This window comes from Chaetodon trifascialis, chromosome 5 (assembly GCF_039877785.1).
Source record: "Chaetodon trifascialis isolate fChaTrf1 chromosome 5, fChaTrf1.hap1, whole genome shotgun sequence".
In the NCBI taxonomy this organism is placed as follows: domain Eukaryota; kingdom Metazoa; phylum Chordata; class Actinopteri; order Chaetodontiformes; family Chaetodontidae; genus Chaetodon; species Chaetodon trifascialis.
Genome location: NC_092060.1, coordinates 6,262,136 through 6,286,837, shown reverse-complemented (window position 1 = coordinate 6,286,837; position 24,702 = coordinate 6,262,136).

Sequence of the window (24,702 nt, the reverse complement as noted above, 5' to 3'; positions counted from 1 at the left end):
AACATTTGCACAAAGCAAGCCTATCCACTTTTCCATGTTGATAACAGTATTAAAATGATAATTAATGGGACATTTAGAATAGATAAAAATGTGCGATTAATTTTCGATTAATCGTGAGTTAACTATGACATTTATGCGATTAATCGTGATTAAATATTTTAATCGATTGACAGCACTAGTATATATAGATTGTTTTTGGCTTGATGAGATTGACTGAAATGTCCAGTTTAATCTGATGACTAAAAAAGACTAAAATGTCAACTGTTTTCATTGACAAAAACTAGACAAGTTAAGATTTTCTTTGGTGAAGAGTAAAATGAGCAAGACCTTCAGTCAACAAAACCTTGACTAAAACAGGATGGGGTTGATTAGATATGATTAAACTGATAAAGACATTTGACACAGTACTAAGACTGAACAGGTAACTCTGCCTCCCGTCAGCCTCAGCTGATGAGCACATGTTAACATGCTAAAACTATGATGTTAAACATGGTAAATATTACACCTGCCAAACAACAGCATGTAACGATTATCCTCATGTGCCTGTTAGCATTTAGCTTAACGCATGGTTGTGCCTACATGCAGTCTCACAGAGCTGCTAGTGTGGTTTGGTTGTCGAATGTTTGTCTCTTATTTATTTTTATTTTATTTATTTTATTTTTGGCGTGATGTACTCCAGAACTCCAGGGGGTCTCAATAACCCTAACCCATGTCATGTCATCCAGCAATATTTTGGACTTATTCTGCAGTGTTATTTTGTAGATAACTCACTATGATCAATTTCACCCACTGTGGGCTTGGAAAAAAGATTGACTGCACCAAGAATTGTTGCCCACTGGCCAACTCTCATTGGTCTTTATGGCTTGATTTTTATTAGATACAGTAATGTGGAGGGAGTCTGGGATAGAGGCAGAAATTGGAAAAAGAGGGGAAGATGGAAGTAGATAAGGTGTGGAGAGGAGAAATCAGATAGTGAAAGTAGAAAGAACACCAACCGCAGAGATCAGCAGTTATTCAATATCCAAAATAAATTGAAGAGGATATATTGGTGGCTAACAATCGTCTGAACCCGGACGGCTAATCTGTCCGAGACACTTTCTGCTGCAGAGTTAATTTACTGAAATGATTTCCCACAGCTAGCTGAGGACCTGCAGTGTAGAATGAACTAATCTGCTTCCAGTCGCTGTTACGCTGCTAAAAGACTTATGATTCTATCAAATCGTGCTTGCTAAGCTCCACCAAGACACTTATGTCTAACAGCTGTGCTTGTCTTAAGCCTCGAGCCTTTCAATTCACTCTGCCTCAATTTTGATGTCAAGTAGTTTGACAATGACAGTGAAGTTGATTCTCAAAATTCCATTTGTGTACATAAAAAAAATGGAAAAGAGGAAAGAAGTGTGTAACATAACCAGCAAGGTCTGCATGTATTGACGTATTGGAATGAACAGACTGGAGCATAAAAAGCTCCTCTTCTTCTGGTAGCTGCTTCAGATAATGAGCTAAGCAACATAAACAATGGAGATGTTTGTGTTTGTGAAGAATAAGGTTTTCCTCTGAGGTCAAAACCATGTCTGCTTTGAATCATTGCACTAAAATCAAGCAGAACTAAGAGAACATTAGGTCAGGCACTTAAACATTGGTGATTTTTTTATTATTTTATCTCAGCCTGTTTTGTAGTACAGACTGTGCAAACACATTAAGCTCTTCTGACATTTTACTGAAGTAGTCACTACAATGATGGGTGCTGAAATGTACTTTAAAAAGCACACTTATGTAAAAAAAAAAAAAAAAAAAGAAGGTGTTATTATTGCATAAGACTTCCCAGTGCACCTTTGAAAACCGGAAGGACAGAGAAAGATTTCACATTTTTTCAGTTTCTGTTGATTATTGTAATTATTATTCTCTCTCCATGTTTGAGTCTTCAAAGTTCTATACACCCAGACTGCTGATTCCACTTGACTTCTTCTGCGCTCCATTGTTCATGTCCCTGACCCTCCTGTTAGCTGGATGCTGCTCGTTCAGGATGGAGAAGCTGCACCTTTATCATTCTTACTGACCTATTATGTGATTGCAGCCTCCTGTTTCTACGTGACTGAAAGTCTGATTAGCCAGAGTGAAAACACCTTTTTACTATGCAGTGTGTTCACATCGAAAAAGTGACAAAATGAAATAGATTTGAGGCAGACAGCATGCACACTTCATCGAGGTGACTTTTGAGTGTGCTGTTCATGGACACCATTCACCACAATGCCTTGCAGAGAGGAAATGGACGAGCTGCTCACAGCTGAAAACTACTAAAATCAGTTGTGGATTTCCTGTTAGTGTAAAATGATATTTTAAGGATATAAGAGGGGGTTTTGTATACTCACAGATAAAATGTTATACTACTGAACACAATGTATGGAGTTAGAGTGTGGTATTATTTGGGACACAGCTTAACATCACAGTCTGGTTCACACTGCATGATTTCAGTCAGCCTTCTTCACAACAGACAATTAGACCTGTCAAAGGAAGAAACTAATTTTGTTAACTATAGCTCAGTTCCATCAAGTGGCCCAGTCAGCCATAACAGTGAGCCAGAATGCACAAATCCAGAAGCCTGGAATTAGCTCACCTAAATGGAAAACAGTCGTTTTTGATGCTATCAATTACACCAATACTTCTCCTGCTATGACATGCCACAATGGCTGCTTTAGTATTTGTCAGTTTGTCATAACACTGACACTTCTGTCCTCCACAAGGTCCCACAAACTTGCTTTCATTTTGCTTTCATTTTGGTTTCAAGGGGTTGTTGCTTGTTTTGTTTAGTTTTTTTCTGTGGTAGCAGTATTTTTTTCCCGTTGGTTCACTTGTAGACATCGCTTAAAACAGCAGTCAGATTGAATGAGTGACAATTTGATCCTAAATTTCTGATACAGTTATAATTTTGATCTAGAGCTACTGACTTGCAGCCAAAGAATTCATCACATTCACTATTAGCAACTTGCATTTTTAGCCGTTAAGGTGTCAAAACTCACAATACAACCATTCTTCCGTCCCACAATATCAGAATTGTGACCACTCAGATCGAAGACTATCTTCTCTCTTGCTCATATTAACTACTTTTCTTTTTTTTAATGATCCTGGATATCATATATCTTCTTTCTTTCTTATACATCTTAGGCTTCTCCAGCAGATACAGTAACAACTGCAGCACAGTTTGGGACAAGTTCTGCTGTTGCATATTGGCAAGAATCCAACAACATTCTCCAGGAACTTCCTGCCTGAAAGGCAGCTCCCTGAGTTATTATTACTGTGCCTTCATACCTCTACATTGGGGTACTTTGTGTGCCATTTTGAAAAGCAAATGACACAGGAGAGGGCAGTCTCAAATAATGTTTCCATGCCGCACACAAGGCAGAGAAGCAGCTGTAGCAGTGATGCCATTTGGACCCTGGGGACTTACAGGAATTTAATTGGGAATGGAGTGTCCTCCTCCTTGGCTGGTGCATTTGAATAAAGATGTGCCAATGAGAGGCCATGCTGTGCACAGATTTTTGGCAATTTGGCAATTTAGCATTATGCAAACTAAATCTAAGTGATATTGTGACCCTTCCTGCAGACACCCGAAACCGAAAGTCGGAGAAAGCTCATGAAAAAATAATCTATCATCTATGGATAATAAAAAGGACTAAGAGCCTTTTTAGAAACTCGGTAAGGATTGTTAAAAGGTATCATTTTTACCTTTGTCATCATCTTAGGTAAGTGTGGTCACATTTGCTCCCAACCCAAAGCACAACTGAAGCTAATAAAAATGTCATTAGTTTTACAGGTTATAAACATCAACAACAAAGTTATTTAATTAATTCATCCCTCTCTTTCCATCTATCTTTCTAATGTTTGTTTACAGTGCAGTCCTTCTCCCTTGCTATCGCAGCTGTGATATGAATCCATTATACAGCCTCACCCTTTTTGTAAGAGCTTGATAAGTGTCTGATTGAAGTGTGAAAAGCAAAGTAAGGTGTGAATAAATAAACTTGTATCTTTCTGATCTCTAAAAACATTTCATTGATAACAAGCCTTAACAAACTCACCTCTTTCAGACAAAAATACAGCTTCATGTGGAGATAAAACAATGTTCAAGTAATTTTCTCATTTGTATACAATTGGTGTAAACCCAATAAACAGGAAAGTAATTACAGCGGCACATAAATTATTTATATCAGTGACTGAAAGTCTCACTTGCTGGCTGTAAAAAGAGTGTGCAGGGCAATCTCAAAGGCAGCCTTACACACTGTTACTGAACTACACTGTACTTCAGGATTTTGTCATGTTTGTAAAGGTTTTATTCGAGGAAATGCATTAATACAGAGCTTATTTTTTGATTTGAGCTCTTTATCAGCTCAGGTTACTTTTATAAAACTGACTGTATAGAGGAAATGTTAAAAATCAAAACAGATCCAGACTCACTTGTGATTTTAAGTTTCCATAGGCATGTTCAGGCTCAAGGCTGCTTTGACTTGTAATGCTTTGTCAGCTCGCCCATAAATGAAATAGAAAAGCTGCAATGCTTTACTTTTTTCTGCTGAGCTTGAAAAACTGCAGAAACAGAGACGGGGATACTTCAGGCTAATCTGGGAATGTTGAAATGTAAAAGGCAATGATCATAGCCCAACATAAGAACGTAAAAACAACTAGAGAGCTCTTTGATTGTTTTTCTAACTTCCTTTGTCCGTGCAGTTCTCATTTGTCCTCTATTACTCTGCTGCACTTTGATACCTGTTTGTGATTTGACAGGAAGCTGCAAACGTAAAAGTGAATTCATCTCAAGGACTTAGAGTATGAGAGAAAGAGGATTAAGTCTTCCAAAGCACAAAAATGCATGAATGTATAAATATCTAATACTTAAAATATTTAAATGTCTATTAAACTGCACTTCAAATTCCAAAACTGACAAACTAAATTCTGTTAATCATTTATTGCCTGTAGCCCCTTTCAGGCTTTATCCTGGTCACATATATGTGTTGGCAGTTTTACATGTCGGTCTCTTATCTGAGTAACCAGTTACTTTTAAGCAAAGGTCACAACGGCCATCTCATTGGGACTGACTTTTGAACATTTCAGTTCATCGCTACCAACACAGCAGAAGTCAGAACGGCAGCACAAGACTGAATACACAGAGAGGCACATTCGTTGCACTTCTTCTATGCTTTAATTAAAGCACACTAATACATTTTCTATCTTTAAAATCCCTCATTGATGCAGGCTGTGGAAGAACCGAAACACTCTTGTGTCTGGATGAGATGCCCTCACTTTAATGGAACAATAAAACAAGCATTCCTTGTCTGGCTTATTTGGGATACATTTTGAAGTCCCCCTCCACTCCAAAATGTATTTTTCTTCTAGTTCCCAGAGTATTGCCATTGAGCTCCACTGTGCAGAATGATGTATGTGCACAGTTTGACATGAGAAGGCTGTTTTCTCATTCATCTGATGAAGACGGTTTGTCTGTGCTCATTGAAAATCCAGTTTGAAGGAGTGGGTTTACAAGCAGGATTTGTGACATCTCAACTAGTCTGGAAGCCAATTCTGGCCCAACATTCAAAAAAACATATCAGAAACACAATATTATTAGAAGAGTGCTTTATATGTCTTTAAGCATATCAGGAGGGGATATTTAAATGTAGGCCACTAGAATCTCAGTGACTTTGCAAACCCTCTGGTCCTTCAGTGGCACCCCCCCCCCCCCCCTTCTGCAGATGTCTGTCAGAGGACAAGTGAATTAATATGCTGTATAGAGGGAGAAAAAAGGTATTTCTTACACAAGAAAAAAACGCATTCACTCAATTGTGTTCACTCTTTTAGTTCGTGTGTACATATATAATACAAATCTCTTGTATTGATACTTTTTTTCCAGTTGGGAGCTTTAAGCAGTACAGATGGTGACTGACTGATAACATGTTTTCCCCACACACTGCTCAGACCACAGAGTTGCAAAGTGGAACAGACCCTAGTTTTGGAAGTGTTTCCCCCATTCAGGACTCCATTCAAATTTCTAATTTAACAACGTTGTCAGTGTTACCTCACATAGAAATCTGGGACTACTGCCTCATGTAACACTCCACTAGGTTTATGTTTTGCCCACCACTTCTAATTATTTCAACTGCATTTGAGGAATCATGTTTTATACATTGTTTTGGCACAGCAGATGGGCCTTAATATTACATTAGCAACAAGCTGCAGCTCCTGTTGTTGTTAAGAAGAAAATTCAGGGTAGTGAATTTGAAATTTTTCATTGTTGAATTTGTGAACAAATCACAGTGCTGAATTCATCCAAAACTGACCCAGAGTCCAAAAGAACAATCATTTAAGCTGCAGACTGCAATTTAATCATTAGCTTCCACCCATCGTTAGTGCCGTGCGTCACTGCGTTTCCAGTGTAAATGAACTTTTTAACTTTTTGATAACGTTCCCAAAGTCTTTATATACACAGGATTGTACCTTTAACTTCTTTTTATCCAAGAATCAGATATTTCAAAAGCCCATTTTTCATCTTTTGCATGGATGATTTCACCAGGAGATTTTCATTTCAACTCCATTCAGCACTAAAGATCTGCATACTCGACTTGACCGGACTGGCCTCGGATGCTGCTGGTCTCAAATGGCGCATTTCCATTACACAGTTCCAGCTCTAATTGACTCGGTTCTACTCTACTTGGTTTGGTTGAGTTTCCATTACAATTGAGTACTTCATAGTACCTCCTCAACGTAGGCGGGGTCGTCATACCACAGCTGCGCGAAACTGCCATGACGTCAATTTGTACGTGACGCAAACAGAGCCGACAAACAATGGAGGACATCGAGGCGATGTTGTATTTGCTGCTCGGTTTGTGGCTTTTTGTCACACACAAAGCAAGAGAAGAAACTGAGCAGGCATTTCTCTCGAGTGAGAATAAGGAATAAAGTCAGCGGTTGCTGTTGCCCGGTGTTACAATGGAGGGGGCGGGATTGTTTTTCCGGTGTTGGACGTCGCAGACCAGTGACGACACTCTCCGACCAATCAGTGGCCGACAGGCTGTTGACGTCACACATATAGTATCGCTTCTACTCGCCTGGAACCTCGCCAGAGCAGGTACTAAAATAGTATCGGGAACCAGGTACTATCCCTAATGGAAAAACAAAACAACCAGGTAGAGTAGAGTCGAGTCGAGCCGCGCTTGTGGAAATGTGGCAAAAGGTTCTAATGCTTATCATACGTGAAGAGCCCCAAATCTAAAGGTCCCGACCTATGTTGACTGAGGAAACACTTGAACTACTTATATCAAGAATTTCCTTACATTGCAAAGAAGTTCTCAATAGCCGAAAGGTTTAATATCTCCCTCCCTCATAGAACGTGGCTTGTCCTTTGATCTGTGAGTGAGACATAATCACACATATATGAGATTTCATGGGAAGTGTTAGTGGAGGTTGTGTGCTTCAGTCACATTAGTTTTTCCTAAAGCTCTGGCTGGTATGCCCATTTCTTTATAAGCTACTCTGATCTATCAGATGCATAAATCATGTGCTTATGTTTACAAACTGCACCATTGCCTTTACTTTGTCCTCATGGGATCAATGAATTTCAGGCTTTCCCAAACCACAAGGCTGAATGTATCTGCAAAGGAAAATGAAGAAGAAAGAAGAAAATGGACTCTGCCTCACTGCAGCCATGACCTAACTGGCTTTATCACTGATTGCAACCATGCTTTTGGTTGCATCCCACTTTGGTGTCATCCTGGGTGTGTCTTGTAAAGTCAATGTCAAAATAACCCAGCACATAAAAGGTCAGTGTGGAGAAAAGGGCTGGTAATGGTCATAGATCTGGTTGTATGAATGGATGTCCAACGATCAGTCATTATATAAAGTGCTGGAGCATCCTTGACCTTTCAAATAACCTCTTCATCGACATTAACTGAGGTATCAGTGCACAAAAAGGAGTTGTTTCTGTGGGAGGAACATATAATGGGTCCAGGTCATCTTTTATCTTCAGCAACAGAAAAAAGCTATAAATTTCAAGAAATCGTCTTTGCTGATTCCTCACCCACTTTCTTCTGTCTGACCTCTTGGCCTGTGAATCTGGATACAAGTGTCTGGCTGTAACATCTTGATCTCACAGCAGGAGCAACTGATGTTGAGGGATTAGCTGTAGCAGCCTGGATTTTGTTTTAGCAGTATCCCGTCTGCTGTCAGCACCTGTAGAGCTTGTCTAAGTCTGATCTCCTGAGGAAGTTGCTTACAGTGTTTTTTCACAGATGTAACTGAGCAGCTGGGTGAACTGCAAGTGTCTCCGCTTGGAGTGGATTTGCTGTTTGCAAATAGAGCATTTGGCAGCATCTGATGAAGCCTGGGTAAAAGTAGACCAAATGTCAAATTAATTAGGTTGATACATAGACACAGTGCATGCATGGTGTGCTCAGTAATGAGCACAACATAGTAATTAGTCCATGCAACACAGTGACAGAAAAGAGATTGGAGACTAATAACTTAATATGAGCAAATCTGTGAAGTATCAGACAACCATCTATCTTTAAACAGACTTCATCACTAATCTGGTATTCCCCTTTAAAACAGTGTGAGCGCAAAGGGGGATTCTGAATACATACAGGCTCCTCTGTCATACTGTAAGTCTGCAGCTTAGTCTATATGTATGAGTCAAAAGCACTGCTTATATATTCTGAAGCTGAGCCCTGATCTGTGTGTTGTCTTGATTCTCTGACCACAGGATCCACCTTTGATTTGTGATGTAAAAGCATTTGGCTGCGCTCAGCTTGTGTAAATATTGTTTGCTCTATCTGTACAACTGTCCAGCCACAAGTTAAAACCAAGGTTTTGGAATCTGACGGATCACTGCTGTAAAGCTAGCGGCTTTACTCCCCTCAAGTGTCGGCCAGAGTTTTTGATATTGTGAGATTTGGGTGCTGCATCCCTCAGATATTGCTTAAAGTTGCCTTGAGAGGAGATCACAAGGTCTTTTGTTGTTTTGGTGTTCAGCTCTTTTCCAGCCACATCTGTGGATTTTGTGTCTGGCAAATTCTGAGAAAGCTACAGCTTTCCCACACTGCACAAAAATATCTGCCTGATTCAAAGCTCAATTGAAGCTTCATCATGTTGATATTCAGCTGATATTATTTTAAAGGACTGCCCTATCATATAGTGGGAAAACTGGATGTTCGATTTTGACCTGGTCTGAATACTATTAGCTTTTGAATCAAGGGCAGGTCTTGGTTGACATCCTTCATGCTCTGTAAACAAATGACTCGATGTTTCCCTTCAAAGAATACAGTCTTGTCACTGTATTTTCATTCTACCTGATTCCACATTGTGCTTTAGGGACTCTGTGTTCCCTCTGCTCCTGTCCTCATGGCCTGTTTAGTCGCAGAGCTGGAGATAGAGAGAAAGAGAGGCCGAGGGAGTGTTGCTCCATGGCTGTATCGCATTCACCTCAATAACCAAGAGAATAGAGGCCACAGTGGTGTAGCAGGGGGTGTACAGCTGCTTATCCTACAGTGTATGTGTGTGTGTGAGGGCTGGAAGAAAGAGACGACTGCGGCAAGGGGACAAGGAAGCAAGAAATGCAAGATGAGTGTGTGTGTTTGGGGGGGTGAGTATGTGTGTGAGTAAGTAAAGCAGATTGATGTAACCAAGGGTTTCTGTCCATCACTCATGTTGCCTGCTCCCTTCCATGGGATATTGCTCTGTCAAACACACACACACACACTGTGAACCTCAGCATTTTTCCTATTGGCCAGCCCCGGACGGTAAATCACCTCGCTATGGAAGTATCCCCAAGACCCTGCAAGTTATAGAGCTAACCCACACACACAAACACATATACACGTATACACACACGCTGGTCACAATTCATCACTCCAGCTGTGGAACTATCCCAGAGACTCTACAAGTTACAGCTGAAGATATAGCTGACACACACACACACACACACACACACACACACACACACACACACACACACACACACACATCGCATTATATCTAAAGCTGCTATCCATCAACCAAGCTACCACCACCCTTGAATTCCACAACTACCACCACTGAAGATATACTGTGGCTGATCTGTGTGTGTGTGTGTGTGTGTGTGTGTGTGTGTGTGTGTGTGTGTGTGTGTGATAATTTATCACCCCTACCAGCCAGTGTATCACAGCAGCTCACAATATCCTTGCCACAGAGGACTACATGTGAGTTAGCATGTGTGTGTACAAAGGATCTGCACGTAACCCCTGACTGAAAGTTAGTCTTACAACAAAGGAAGTTGATAAAGGCTAAAGTTTTTCCCTTGATCTCTCTCCGCAGTTACAATTGAATCTTTTGCAGCCTGTAACAAACACACAAACACTGCTGTCAAGCCCATTTCACACAGATTGCCATGAGAGGCGAGAGTTATTACAGTGAAGCAGCTCAGGAGAGGCTTGACATTGAATGTGATGAGCGGCCCAGCAGAGGCTACAGATGCAGTAGGTTGTATTTGCCCTTAGAGAGTGGTGTCACTGAACTTATGTGTATAAATGTGGTTTACTTATGTGGGCCTTTGTCTTTCTGTAGCACACACTTTAGCAGCATTATTGGCAGTTCGAAGGTCTTGGGCAGCAGTGGCTATGTACAGCTGGATGTGTTCAGCGATTTCAACATAAACCAGTGCATTTGGATCATTTTGGCACTAAGAATGGGAATTACTGTAAAGTCTGGTGTGATCACATGATTTTGTGTTTAGACAATGTCTACTTAGTGAAATGGACCATCTGCTTAGTTTGTTAATTGATTTTACTGTTTTGCTTTTGGTTCAAAAATAAAGGAACATGCCCCATAGCCTCTTGTATATATATATATATATGACAGTGAGAGAGCTGTCAGGAACAGATGACATGCAACAAAGCTTCCATGCAATTCGAATGAGCATCAGCGTTTGAAACCCCTAGGCCGCCAAGACACCACAGCAAGAATGCTGAGTGGAGTGGGGTTTGAACTTGGGACCTTTTGGTTGGGAGGCAGCTGTTGTTACCACTGAGTCAGTCTGACCCCTTTTCACAGAACTGGAATCAATGGGCTTGGGGCTGAGTGCCACACAGAGGGTAGAGAACTCATAAAGTATTGGATTTGTTGCTGTTAAGACAAATATAAAATAACCTGCTCTGTCAATCCATGTCTTATATTATTTTTGGACAGCCACAGCACTGTTTTATAATTTTTTTTTTTTTTTTTTTTTTTTTTTTTTCAATTTAGATGCAAGTGAGACCAGCAGACTCACTTCTAAAGAAATAGATAGAAATTAATAGAGTTGAGTTTAATCTACTCCAAACTGCCTTCAAGGTTAAATTAAGAAATTCTTCAATAATATACATTTAATGATTGTTTCTACCAAGTTACTCTATTGTAAAAATGCCAACAAGAGGCTGCCAATTTCTCACAAACAATAAAACCGTAGCAAAATAGACTTCTCCGCATGGCCTGAAAGAGTCTTGGGCACTGATCAATATGGCAGCCTTCTTAAAATTCAGGACTCACCCTTTAATGTGAGTCATGAAGTCAATATTTGATGGATGGGACAGATTTATTTGGCCGCTGGTATTTAACCTGCAGTGCTGGCCTATGTGGGGGGCTCCAAAGATTTCAGAGGAGGTCCAAAGCCTCAGAAACTTGGAGGAAATTGCATTCAAGTCAGATAGAACTTAAAAAAAAAAAAAAAAAAAAAAAGAGTATAAGACAATCAATCTTATACAGGCAGAGCTGAATAATTAAAGCAAATGTTTGCAGCATTTCAGGAAACTATTGTAACAAGAGTGCACACTGAAAATACAATAAAAAAGAATTAGAGTGCAATCAGCCTATTAGAAGCACTGTACAATAGTGGGTTATGAATTATACATTGGATTGTTAGCACTCACACATTAATGTGATGAATTATATGTACAACCATATTATGACATTTGACATTTCATAACTAAACTGAATTATTATTATTATGGTTAAATAATAATAACTACCAGAGTTTGTGTTACATAATTCTGTGTGATATAGTTTTTTCTCTCTTGCCTGACTCTGAAGCCTGAAGTCTGAGACATGTTCTGTTTGGTAATTACCATCAGAGCAATTCACAGCACTCTCATCATTTTATGTTTCTAATTTTAAAGCTCCTTAAGAGGAAAAATTCATATTCATAAGGTAGAGCATTATAGCTCCTCTGTGTACTAGAACTTGTGTGCAAGATTCAATGAATAAGATCGAGCATAGCATGTATTATTGATCTGAATGCTTTTTCTTGATTGTTTATTGACATGCACAGGAAGCCAGTAGTTCTTCATTTTGGAACCTCCTGTCTCAGGTGTCCTTTATTAACTAAAGCCTGTATTTTCCCAAGGCCCTCTCAGTTCTGAGGAACCTAGATCCTCCCTGGGATCTGAGTCGGAAATTAAATACATATTAAGCTGCTTGGAAAGAGGTTGTTTTCTTTTGATCCATTACCCCAGAATGTTTGTGAAGAAGGCAAAAATAGGACTTTCAATTAATTCTATAAATTGGTCTTTGAAGCACATAAATCAATACTGTTTGGAAATAGTTTCTATGACTTTACATTTGCTCTTAGCAGATCATTATTATTATTATATTGCTGCTCTTTTTGACTGTGGCTGCTTGTTAATTGATAAGCTTGGATCAAGCTTGATCACCCCAGGTCTATTTGGCTGTGGTCAAATATGTTAGGTTTTCTCCAAGTTCTATTCAAATCTCATCCAATGTTTTGGACCCATGAAGACCTTTGGTACATTCCCAGTGTTAGTTTATCAAAGCTGAAGTTCTGCTATAGATACATGCCCCTCAAAAATGTAGCCATAATTTTTGGGACTATGCTGGCAAACAGAGATTCCACACTGGGAGTGGTCAGTCTGGGCTGCTTGTCTTTTCTTCAAGAAGTTTCTGATGCTGTGTCGACAGTGAAAACAATATAAAGTTTTTAAAAAAAGCTCCTTAATTGTATTATTTTCATTAACACATAAAGCAAAGCTACCTCCAAAGCAAATCTCCACTTGCTTTCTATGACAATGATTGAATCCCCAATATGGCAGCTACATGGCATCGAGATTGCCAATGTCTAGTAGCATTGAGTTGTAGTAGTCATGAAACATTCGCACTGTTGCTGGTATCACAAAGTAAATGAAAGTATGCATAGTGAATCTGTGTATGAGGGTGCTGAAATTATAGCCTGACCTATACTGAATTTTAAACTATGTAATGGTGACACAGTTTCTAAATGATCCTGACATCCATGTACTGCAGTTTTGTTTTTTATTTATTGAGGAACATTTACACTAACACTAATATATCTGCAATAAGCTAATATGTTGTTCTAGTGTAGAACACCAGCAAACATCGTACTTTTTGCTGGAGACTTGCTTGTGGTGGGTTAAAATGGAAATGGTGGCAATGGAAGCATCAAGGAAAGGGTTTAGTTTCTTGAGAGCATTTATACACCCAGTAGATTTCATGACAATCTGATAAACTATGAGATATACTGTGTTCAGGCAGACAGTTTGTGCTACAGGAAAAGCTCATAAATGTTCTGAAATGGAAAGGGTTAATCATCAGGGAGCCTATTGTTGATGGAAATTTGCCTATATTTTGATATTTTACACATGAAAGTGAAAAAAAAAATATCTGACATTGTAAAACAACATGAAAGCTTAGCAGTTTGTCAAAATAAGGAGTCATTATGGGTCAAAATTCATACTTAATTTCATATTTGGTAAGCAGTTGTCAAATGTTCTTGCTCTGGATGAAAGGCCTGGACGGACAGATCATTTCTTCAGTCCATCCTGCATCCATCTCTCCTGGTTGGACAAACAGAGCGAAGGCACCACATCTCACACACACACACACACACACACTCTTTAGAGTTTTTTTTTTTTTCTTTTTTTCTGTCTCACACTTGATGTTTCAAAGGGAACAATGCACACAGCTGTGTAACCAACTTGTTATACTTCAATAAACATACAATGAACTCTGACAAAATAATAGCCACTCAGCACTTCCTGTTGTTAGCTTGATTACAGAGTTGCTTGCTCTGAGGATTCTTCTTATTTGGATATGTTTGTGTTGACTGCATGAATGAACAGGGAGGATACCATCCTTTGAATTAGTTGTTATTCACACCACTGAAGAAAGAAATCAGGACTGGGGCTGACATTATACATAAACCCCTTTCAGCTTAGGACAGCAAAACCCTAAATATGATTCCTTTTCCATGTTCCTCTCGGTAAGTACTGAATCTGCATTGGCTTACCTCCAATGGTTGAAATGATGTTTTAGATTTTTTTTTTTTTTTAGATTTTTAGGGTTATGGTTTGCTGGTCATTTTTCTTTATATTGTACACACAGGTGAAATAAAAGCTACTGAAGTCCAGCCTTCCTTTCAGTGAGTGCAGTCTTCTTCCTCTGATCTTGTATTGCAGTGGTGTAGTCAATGCAGGTGGAACAAATGCAGTAGCCTTCACGACTCGTCATCTCTATTTCCATCTAATTTCCATTTTGTATAGTAAGCAAGTTTGTGTCCAAAAGAGACAAGAATTTATTGTTCCGCCACGATGTCTTTTCCAACGATTATCCTTGGTTTATCTTAAATGTATGCAGGACAGAAAGAAAAAAAGTGTTTATTAAAAGCATAAAAATCTGACACCTTTTTGTTCAGAATGCAATGCAAAGATTAGAGCTATGCCTTAAAGGGTTAAGAATGTGATTTACTGAACCTGTAAATCCCTTTAAAGTGTTTTTGCCACCTTATTTTGTACTGTCGAGCCATATCTAGCAGTTAATCAAAATATATCTGTATTTGGCAAAGGGTGTAAATACATAACAAGATTACTTCAACTGAATTAGCATATGTTTGTGACAAGTACAGTACGTGTTGTTATGCTGCAGCGTTCATTTAATTCTATTAACAGTTTTACTTATCTTCTCCACTTACACTCTATTCCTGTCAGGTTATGTGTAGTCTGAGTCAGACAGCAATTTCAGCAAAACAAGATCTAAGACTTTTTATTTTTCGTCGTCATCTGAGTTAGATAGTACACTGATGTTGCTAATATTAACCAGGAACCATGCACAGAAACCATCTTCGCACTTTTGACTCCTGACACCTCTTAATGGGAAATTCACCCAGCTGTCCGAGCAAAGGTGATTTCTCAGAGTGAAGTGGATCCCCAGTGGCTTGGGTTAGGGTTAGGATTAAAATCACTGACTGAAAGTCTCTTAAGCAACATTTTCGCTGAGAGTGTATTTAACATTACAAACAAGTGGGAAGTTCCCAGAGTTGTATTTGCACCATTGACACCTGTTTCATAACTGCAAGCAAGCTGGGGAACTTTCAACACAGCATAATACCTCAACAGTTTAATAGGTCGATCGCCAATGACTCCCAAATGACACATATGGCCATTCCTAAAATGACATTGTCGGAGAGTATGAGCGAGAGGCATACCAGACATTGGTGTACCAGACCTTCATCGTTACGTGGTTAAGATGTGGTGTTAGGAAACAGTCACGCTTTGGTTAGGTTTAGGAAAAGATCGTTTTTGGGTAACAATAAGTCACTGTTACATACGTGAGGGTTAGGGTTAAATATGTAAGACTTTCAGTTTCCTGTAACTTAATTACATTAGCTACATTTGCATTGTGGGTGATATCAGTGCTAGGTTTTGAAGAAGACAAATCTGTCCAATAAAAATGACGATATCTCTAGATATCTTTTCTTTTTTTTAATTTTTAATCTGTTCATTATGATTCCAACATTGTTACAGCAGTTCAATGCTAAATCAGTGCTCTTTTGAAAGTGGATGGTACAGCCAAGAAAGATTGCAGCTTCCTTTGTTTTGTGCTCTCCGCCTGTCTGTCTCCTCGAAGGCCACTGTCAAGACGAGTCAAGAAAATGTGAAAGATTTGTGGAGATGAATCAGGTTTGCTGATTGCCCCATTCCATTCCATTTTGCCTTAAGTTTCTATGCCTAAATCTAACAAAACCTCAACTATAGTCATGGATTATCTTAGAAAATTTAAATCACATTACTAATATCTTCATTTGTAGGGCAATGTCCAGATGACAGGGACAGGAGACACAAACATACTCATATTGATCATTTTGTAAGACAATGACAAACAAAACATTTTATTAATTAGTTTGAGGAACTTTTTGTTGTCTGTTGAGGTGGCTGTTAGCAAGTAAGTCCTGAACAGGACAAGTGGGACTGTTCTGAATGCGGAACTAGAAAACTATGTTTGCACTTCGGAGTTGGACATTAGTAAGAGGCTTTGGTTAAGATGATTGTTGAAGTTCTTTGGCTGTTGCACAGCAGGGACTTGAACTTTCAAACTGTCAAAGACAATAAAATAGATGCAGATGTGGAAGGAACATGTCCTCATGCAGATGCCATCTCACAATATAAAACCTCCACAAATAGGTCTGCATGTGCAGGTGTTCACATTGTATCCACTTTACGGGCTCTTCATCTATCTTGCATCTTCCCCTTGCAAGATAACATGTGAAACCACACAAGAATAATGGTAATTTATTACTGGCCATGCCTCACTTACCAACCATAATCACAAACTCCATCTGTAAACCTCTTCAGCTTGATGTGACATGACAGGAGAAAATCATACATTTGGCCTTGTGTTTGGTGGGGGTGGGTGATGGAGACTCTGTGATGCATCAACACTCGCCTGCATGTTCATGCCGACTGATAAACTGAGAGTGAAAAGCCAGCAAGTGCAGCCACCCATCTACAATGACTGACTGAGGATTAGATTTTTAGTTTGGTCAGGGTGAGGATTAAGGCTTCCTGTGTACATAAATATGGCATTGATCTAATAGACACAGGACTGAATGTCTCCCTATGTATTTCCCAAAGAAGTCCTTCTTGAAGTCCTTCCTTGCAGGCAATGATGCTCTGGAGGTAAACATTATCTTACTGAGTCAAACAAAAGTGAAATATATAGCCTTGGTTTCTGTTCTCCCGTTCACTTTCTTTAAAGGCATTTCAGAGAAACATGGTCGAAAAGTTTAATATGAACCAGCCGCCAAGAAAATGAATCACCTTATTAAAGTATATTCAGAACACTCAGCCTACAGTAAGTCACCCCATGAACTATCACAAATTAGATCTCCTTCCTTCTACCAGCGATGAAGGTTAATAAGCAAACTGATTCTTAAGGAAATCTTCTCATCTTCCCAAACCCTCTATGGCATAAATTGTTATTTTTAGGAGAAATAAAAACAACCTATTTTTTCCCAGATAGAATGTCCATGATATAATTTGCATCTGGGCAACAAACCAACATCTGGTTCTATTGAATATAGAAGACCAATTAATTGAGGATAGACAAAAAAGGTGTTTCTAATTGGGAAAACCTGATTTGGGGCTCAGTGCTGAAGGTCAGGGTTATGTCAAGGTTAGGATGAGGATAAGGTCTCCAGGAAATGAATGCAAGTGTGTGTGTGTGTGTGTGTGTGTGTGTGTGTGTGTGTGTGTGTGTGTGTGTGTGTGGCTTATTGTTTGAATCAGTGTTTCTGTTTGACACAGCGCACTGTGATTTCTCATTCAATGTGGAACCTCAGGAAGCAGGAAGTTGCTGGTGGGTGTGAAACAGAGGTGGACATCAGTGAATGTGTCATATACCCTGCTTCATCCACTGACACGCATACAAACAAACACACACACAAACACACATTATTCTACTGAATGACCTCTGACCTCCTAGCTGTCATTCAAACCTGTTTCAGGGATCCACTCTTCCTGACTCTCCTCAAGCTCACTGCCGTCGCTGTCACAGTGACTCACCCTGACTTCTCAATCATGGTCTTTCCACCCATAAAATGCTGTTGTGTCCACTTCCCTTCAGTATCAGTTAGTGCTGTCAATCAATTAAAATATTTAATCGCGATTAATCTCATGAATGTCATAGTTAACTTGCGATTAATCGCAAATTAATGGCACATTTTCATCTATTCTAAATGTCCCATTAATTATCATTTTAATACTGTTATCTACATGGAAAAGTGGATAGGCTTGCTTTGTACAAATGTTTTTTAATTGAAAACGTGTAGTGTTATATTTCACACTAACATTCTCACTTCACATTTGAATGGATCATATCTCACACAATTTAACACTGTCAATAAACAGATGACAAAAAAAGAAATACTTGGTTACAAAAAAGCCCCTTCAACAACCCTGATCAAAACAGGGTGATACAAGATAAAGTTACAAAGTGCACATCATTGTAAACTAGGACTCAGCCTATAGTGCAGTTAAACCATGGCTGAAACTTTCCTCTCTTAAGTTTCCTTTGAACATAATAGCATCCATACGGTATGTCTGTTGAAAGCCATCCATGTCGTTTGGTTTTGACAAGGAGGCGGTGGAGAATTCACATTCGCCGTGTGTTTGGCCATCAAGTGATATTTCAGACTGGATGTGCTGCGGTGATAATTCAGTTCACATCGACAATACACACAGATAACTTTGGTCTTGTCAGTCGACCCATCTGGCAACTTTTTGAAACTAAACTTTCCATTCAGAATCTTGTTCGCATCCATTTCGGCATTTTGTGCTTGATATCCACACAAACAGCCTACTTTTTTACAGCTAGCGAGCAGGCAAGACCAAACACGTGTGTGGGGTGTGCCTATTGTTTTGTTTCCGGTTTACAACCGGATCCTGTAGTTTTTGTAACGTTTATTAAATACCACTAAACAAGAACGCAAAATCAGCCCAATAAAACAAAAGATTACTACACCATGGCGAGCGGGTAGGAAGACAAAACATGCACAGGACTATGACAAGAACCAAACCAAAAACTCTGATAACCAGGACTAGACAGATACTAAAGCGAACAAGGCTACGAAGAGCAAGAAGACTATGGCACAGTAACAAGAGATAAATGGCTGGAGAGTCTCGGCAAAACTGCTTTGACAGTCTGGCAGCATGCTGCCACGCTGCTTAAGAGTGTCAGGAAATCAGTGGAGATCTGCCTCACGTGCGTCGGAGACTAGCAGCACCGCCAGGCCACACCTCCACTGCAGGCAAGGAGAGAGAGAGGCATTACAAAACAATTACATAACAACCAGAAAACACATAATAAAAACAGACCATAACATCAGTACGTCACAAAGAGCGTTAATCGCGCAATAAAAAAAAATGACGCTGTTAAAATTGACTTGCATTAACACGTTAATAACGCAATATTTTTGGCAGCACTAGTATCAGTAGATAGAAGAAGTAGAACCACTGATCATAAATATTTATCTGAGCACATCAGAAAGAGAAAGTTGTTTAATAGCACAATGTGAAGACAAACAAACTAACAGGGGAGTCGTGTGATCCAAAAAAGGTAGTTTGTTGCCAACAACACCTCACACCTCTGGTTACAAACCTAGCACAATTTTTGGAATATCGTTCTCTGACCTCTCTGGTGGAACTCATTTGTCCTTGGTAGAATATCTGTCCAAGAACCCATGAATAAAATACAACTAAAAAGCAAAGAAGAAATATATTTGACAGGATGATAACTGGACATTCCAACACTGTGGGCATTAATCTGCTGCTATAATTGACTCCACACCTCTGCGGAGGCTTCCCACCAGATTTTCGAACCTGGCCACAGGGATTTGCTTTCATTTAACCACAGGAAGGCTGACTAACAAAATTAATCATTCTCAGCTCGTCTCGTGAAGTGAATTCATAATGGCATGGATCTTTTGGCTCATAAGCATCAGTATGGTCTTAGACCACTGACATATTGGTTGATTCTGATGTAAGATCCCTTGGGGCAAACCCTTACAAAAATCATTAGATGCTCCTTTAATAATTATGTCCCCTGTGAGGGAGGGTGATGGGAAATTGTCTCCCTGAGCTTCACATTTCAGCTGTATGGCCACAGAAATCCCACTGTGAGTTCTCTCACCAACAGTCTTACATGACCTGACACAAATGATTTGAAAGAAATTGTTCTGTACAGAGCTGCCTCTGACTGGAACCTGTTACCACAATACAATGACTACATTTCTGATCCACAATGAAAGAGAAATATATATTATTTCAAATGATGTAATGTCAGCATTTAACTTCCCCTCTATTTGGGTCATATGTCAGTCATCATATGTTTCAGTCCTGTTTCAAACTTATTCTGACTGACTCTCATCTCATCTACTGTGCATGAACCCCAGGAAAAAGTTCATAGGGGCTCTCATTGCAACAAAAAATAACAACGAAGGAGCCAAAGTGCAATGAAGCTCAGTCACACAACTACTCTTTTTTTTTTCTAAACAGTCAAGTCAGTCAGATTTTTCACATATAATTTCAGTTTTTACTGTAATTGTGATTCGAAATGTTCTCATGAAACAGCACCACCACCACCAGCACATCTCTTTACATCATCCCATTTGCTTCAATCTGTTCCTTTTCACTGTATCTGTCTCTCCTCTGATTGTCTCTCTCCTGATTCAGACATTGCATCTTTATGTCTGCGTTATTTTGTTGTATTAACTCTGTGCTCATCTGCCTTCAAATCACACACACTGTTTGCTCTGCCACACCAAGCATGTTAATGTACAATTGTGCAAAAAAAATGGAAAGAGTGGAGAATGAGAAAGAGCCTTTGAGCCTTTGTGGTTTTGTGTGTATGCCAAGATGCATTTCATCTGAAACATTCTGTGACAATAATACATTTAGCTTAATATCACATCAAGTGCAATTTGAAAGCAAGTCTGTCTGATTTGCTTCTTTGTAAGTACAGTGTTAAAGGATTAAAAGGAATGATTGTGGTGGGGAAAATGACTTATTCTCTAACAATGAAAGATGAATTTAACAGAAAATGGGGAAAAATGTAGGTTTAGAAATGAAAACATCAGCACTCTATAATGCTATTAGAGTGATGTAAATGATTGTATACATATTTTAAGCAAGCAGCACTGTAATGTTATGTTTTCGTTTTACTTGTGTATGTATAAAGGCTACAAAGACTAGTGTTGAAAAAAATGGAATGAGCTTTCTTATCTCTGATGGTTCTATCCAGCTGAAGTATCACTCAACACAGAGCCACTTAAACTGTTTTAGCCTGGGATCCAAATGAAGTTCAGCCAGGGACCAAAACCAAAATTTGATTCTGTTGCCCCGGCGCTCAGTCTCATTACAACATATTAGCTCCCTTGTAAAGTGGGAGCCCAGCAGAAACTCCAGCTTAAACAGACTATTACTGGATTTATCAATAGGCGAGCCAGAAGGTGAGTGGGAGTTTGAAGTAAAAGCATTTGCATTGTACAGCACGCTCAAGGTGAAATTCCATACAAAGCTGCATGCACCGTACTGATGATTAAACTTTTGTGTGTACTGAAGTGAGTCGGTGAAAAATGTTCAACAAACCAAATCTGGTTTGTAAGTGGGTGGTTTCTACTAGAACTTAACTTTTGCTGGGAAGGAGCATGCAGGAGTGCGATGAGCCTAGGCATCCAGGTGTAAGCAGTTTTCACATAGTATAGCAGTTAAAGCAGTGTTGGGCAGTAGTGGCGCTAAAAGTCGTGGCGTGACTATATTTCTCAGTAGCCAGGTGATAGTGTCGCTGTTTTCTGAATCAAAGAGCCTCCCAGAAGCTCAGCTCTGTAATGTGTGTGTTATTGTTCACTGCTAAGAATCAGTGAACAACAACCCTGGTGATCCCTCCCTTGGACTCAACTCCCACATCCCCCACTATCCCCCACAGCACCCCTACCACTAGCACCATCCCCTTAGCCAGGTAAGAAGACAGCTGGAGATGCTGCACCTGGGCAAAGCTGCTGGCGCTGACGGTATTAGTTCCAGAGTCCTGAGGACTTGTGCCAGCCAGCTGTCAGTGATCCTGGGTCACCTCTTCGACCTGAGTCTGAGCCTGCAGAGAGTCCCAGTGCTGTGGAAGACGTCCTGAGTGGTTCCTGTTCCAAAGAAATCTCCATCTGACCCAGACGACTGCAGACCTGTTGCCCTTACATTGCCCATGATGAAGGTGCTGGAGAGACTGGTCCTGGACCACCTCCAACTGCAGGTGAAATCATCGCTGAACCCTCTACAGTTTGCCTACCAACCCCATCTGGGTGTGGACGACGCCATCATACACCTGCTACAGTGTGCTCACGCTCACCTGGATTGTAGCGGCAGCACTATGAGGATCACCTTCTTTGATTTCTAAAGTGCATTTAATACCATCCAGCCGCTGCTCCTGGGTGAGAAGCTGCAACTGATGGGAGTCGACGTGCCCACAGTCTCCTGGATTACTGACTACCTGACAGACAGACCACAGTTTGTCTGACTGGTCAACGTTCTCTCTGAGACTGTGGAAGGTAGTACAGGAGCACCACAGGGGACTGTTTTGTCTCCTTTTCTCTTCACCTTGTACACCTCAGACTTTCAGTACAACTCCTCATCGTGCCACCTACAGAAGCTTTCAGACGACTCAGTGGTGGTGGGGTGCATAAAGGATGGACAAGAGGAGGAATAAAGAGCCATGGTGGATGATTTTGTGGAATGGTCTAGTAGAAATCACCTGCTGCTTAACGTGGCCAAGACCAAGGAGATGGTTATTGATTTCAGAAGGAACAGGATGACCATACAACCACTGTGCATTCTGGGGGAGAATGTCACAGTGGTTGAGGATTACAAATACCTCGGAGTGCACCTTGACAACAGACTGAACTGGAAAACTAACATCAGTGCTGTGTATAAGAAGGGGATGAGCAGACTCTATTTCCTGAGGAGGCTCAGATCATTCAACGTGTGCAGCATGATGTTGGAGAGCTTCTACCAGTCTGTTGTTGTCAGTGCACTCTTCTTTGCTGCGGTGTGCTGGGGGAGCAGCATCGGAGCCGACGACTCCAACAGACTGAACAAACTGATCAGGAAGGCCAGCTCCATTATTGGCTGCAAACTGGACACTTTTGAGGAGGTGGTGGAGAGGAGGACACTGAACAGACTGTCATCCATCATGGATAACCCTGAACATCCTCTTCACCACCTCGTGGACAGACAGCAGAGCTCCTTCTCCAATAGACTGCTTCACAAGGACCGCTTCAGGAAATCATTCCTCCCACGAGCCATCACACTGTACAATAGCAATTTAAACAGTTAATCCACCAACCTCACAAACCCCAATATTTTACATATTATCTGCACTACTGCAATATTGCATATTATCTGCTTATTGTTTACATTTATTTATCAACCGAAACTGCACACATTTTATGATGTAAATATCTGTTTATATTCTTAGTTGTATTGTATTTTTCCTGTCTATATTTTTTGCATCTTTTTGTTACTGTTTAAACAATTTTTGTATACATTTTGTGTTGTCTGTATGTTTGCTACTGCAACAAAACAATTTCCCAAATTGGGGTAAATAAAGAAGCAGTCTAAAGTCACAAGTCTAAAGAACTGATGCTGAGGGAGTCGACATTTTTCTTCTTTTTCTGTCAGTCTGAGTTGAGTCATTACATTTTGAGTTAACAGTTTGTCTTGAAAGGGAGTACACCCATGCAAGTGCAGGTGCACACACACACACACACACACACACACACACACACACACACACACACAGTCTCACATGCTTTCCATCAAATCCGTTTGCATGTGTCCTTGTTGTGCGTTTAGTGTTGTGTAAATGACAGTTGTCAGATCTACACTGACATGACATGTTTGCATACCTGCCAGCAGACAGCTTTTGTTGTTCGCGATGTGAATCACTATTCATAATGTGAATAGGAGGTGATGGTGGGATAACTTACTATTTTACATTTACGGTAATTTTGTGTTTTTTGTCATAACATTAATTATTTAGTCATAGGCAGTTATTGTCTCTAAGGTATATGCTATGCAGTTTTCTCCTTTTGATATATAATTTTTTTGAGACATTTAAGAAGCCTTATCCTTTGCAGCAGTCACACAGCAAACCCGACCATGGCGACTACACTGACAAACCTATGTCGGAACCATGAATACAACAATCCTTCAGTCTCTCTTTTTAAGAATTCTCTTTCTTTCTATCTCTGTCTTTCTGCAGCAGATAAACCAACTCCCAATTCTCATGTTATCCACTTCTTGATTACCTCAGGTTGACCCTGCACCCCTCTCTGTACCCCTCCCCAATACACTCCTACACACTAAAAGAATGATAATTATACAGGGATGGAGTGTTAAATGATAGAAAAGGTTGACCTGTAGGTGATCTTTCAAACAAACAGTTTCAGGCAAACAGTTACCAACATGACAAAAAGTCAATTACATCACTACTCTAAAAACCTGAATGAAAAATGAAATCAGTTTCACTTTATTTAAAACCATGCTTTCATTCTAGGCAGCATGCCCAAGACAAACCAGGGACCACTAACTACTAAGTGTTCTACCTACACAGGGTCAATGGTGAGCCGCCATGAAGCCCACAAAGTTCTTGCTAGCTACTCCTGAGATCATGCTGCTGATGCTCTTCATAGAGACCCTCAATATGTGATCTGCGGGATGTGTAGCTACAGAGCTGGCCACCCATACACCCACGGTGTCCTGATGAGAAGACATGTTGACATTTATTGTGGAATATCAGGGTCTGGCCATGCACTGAATCGTTACTGGGAGCCACTGACAACAAACAGAGGAAGAGCTCTGG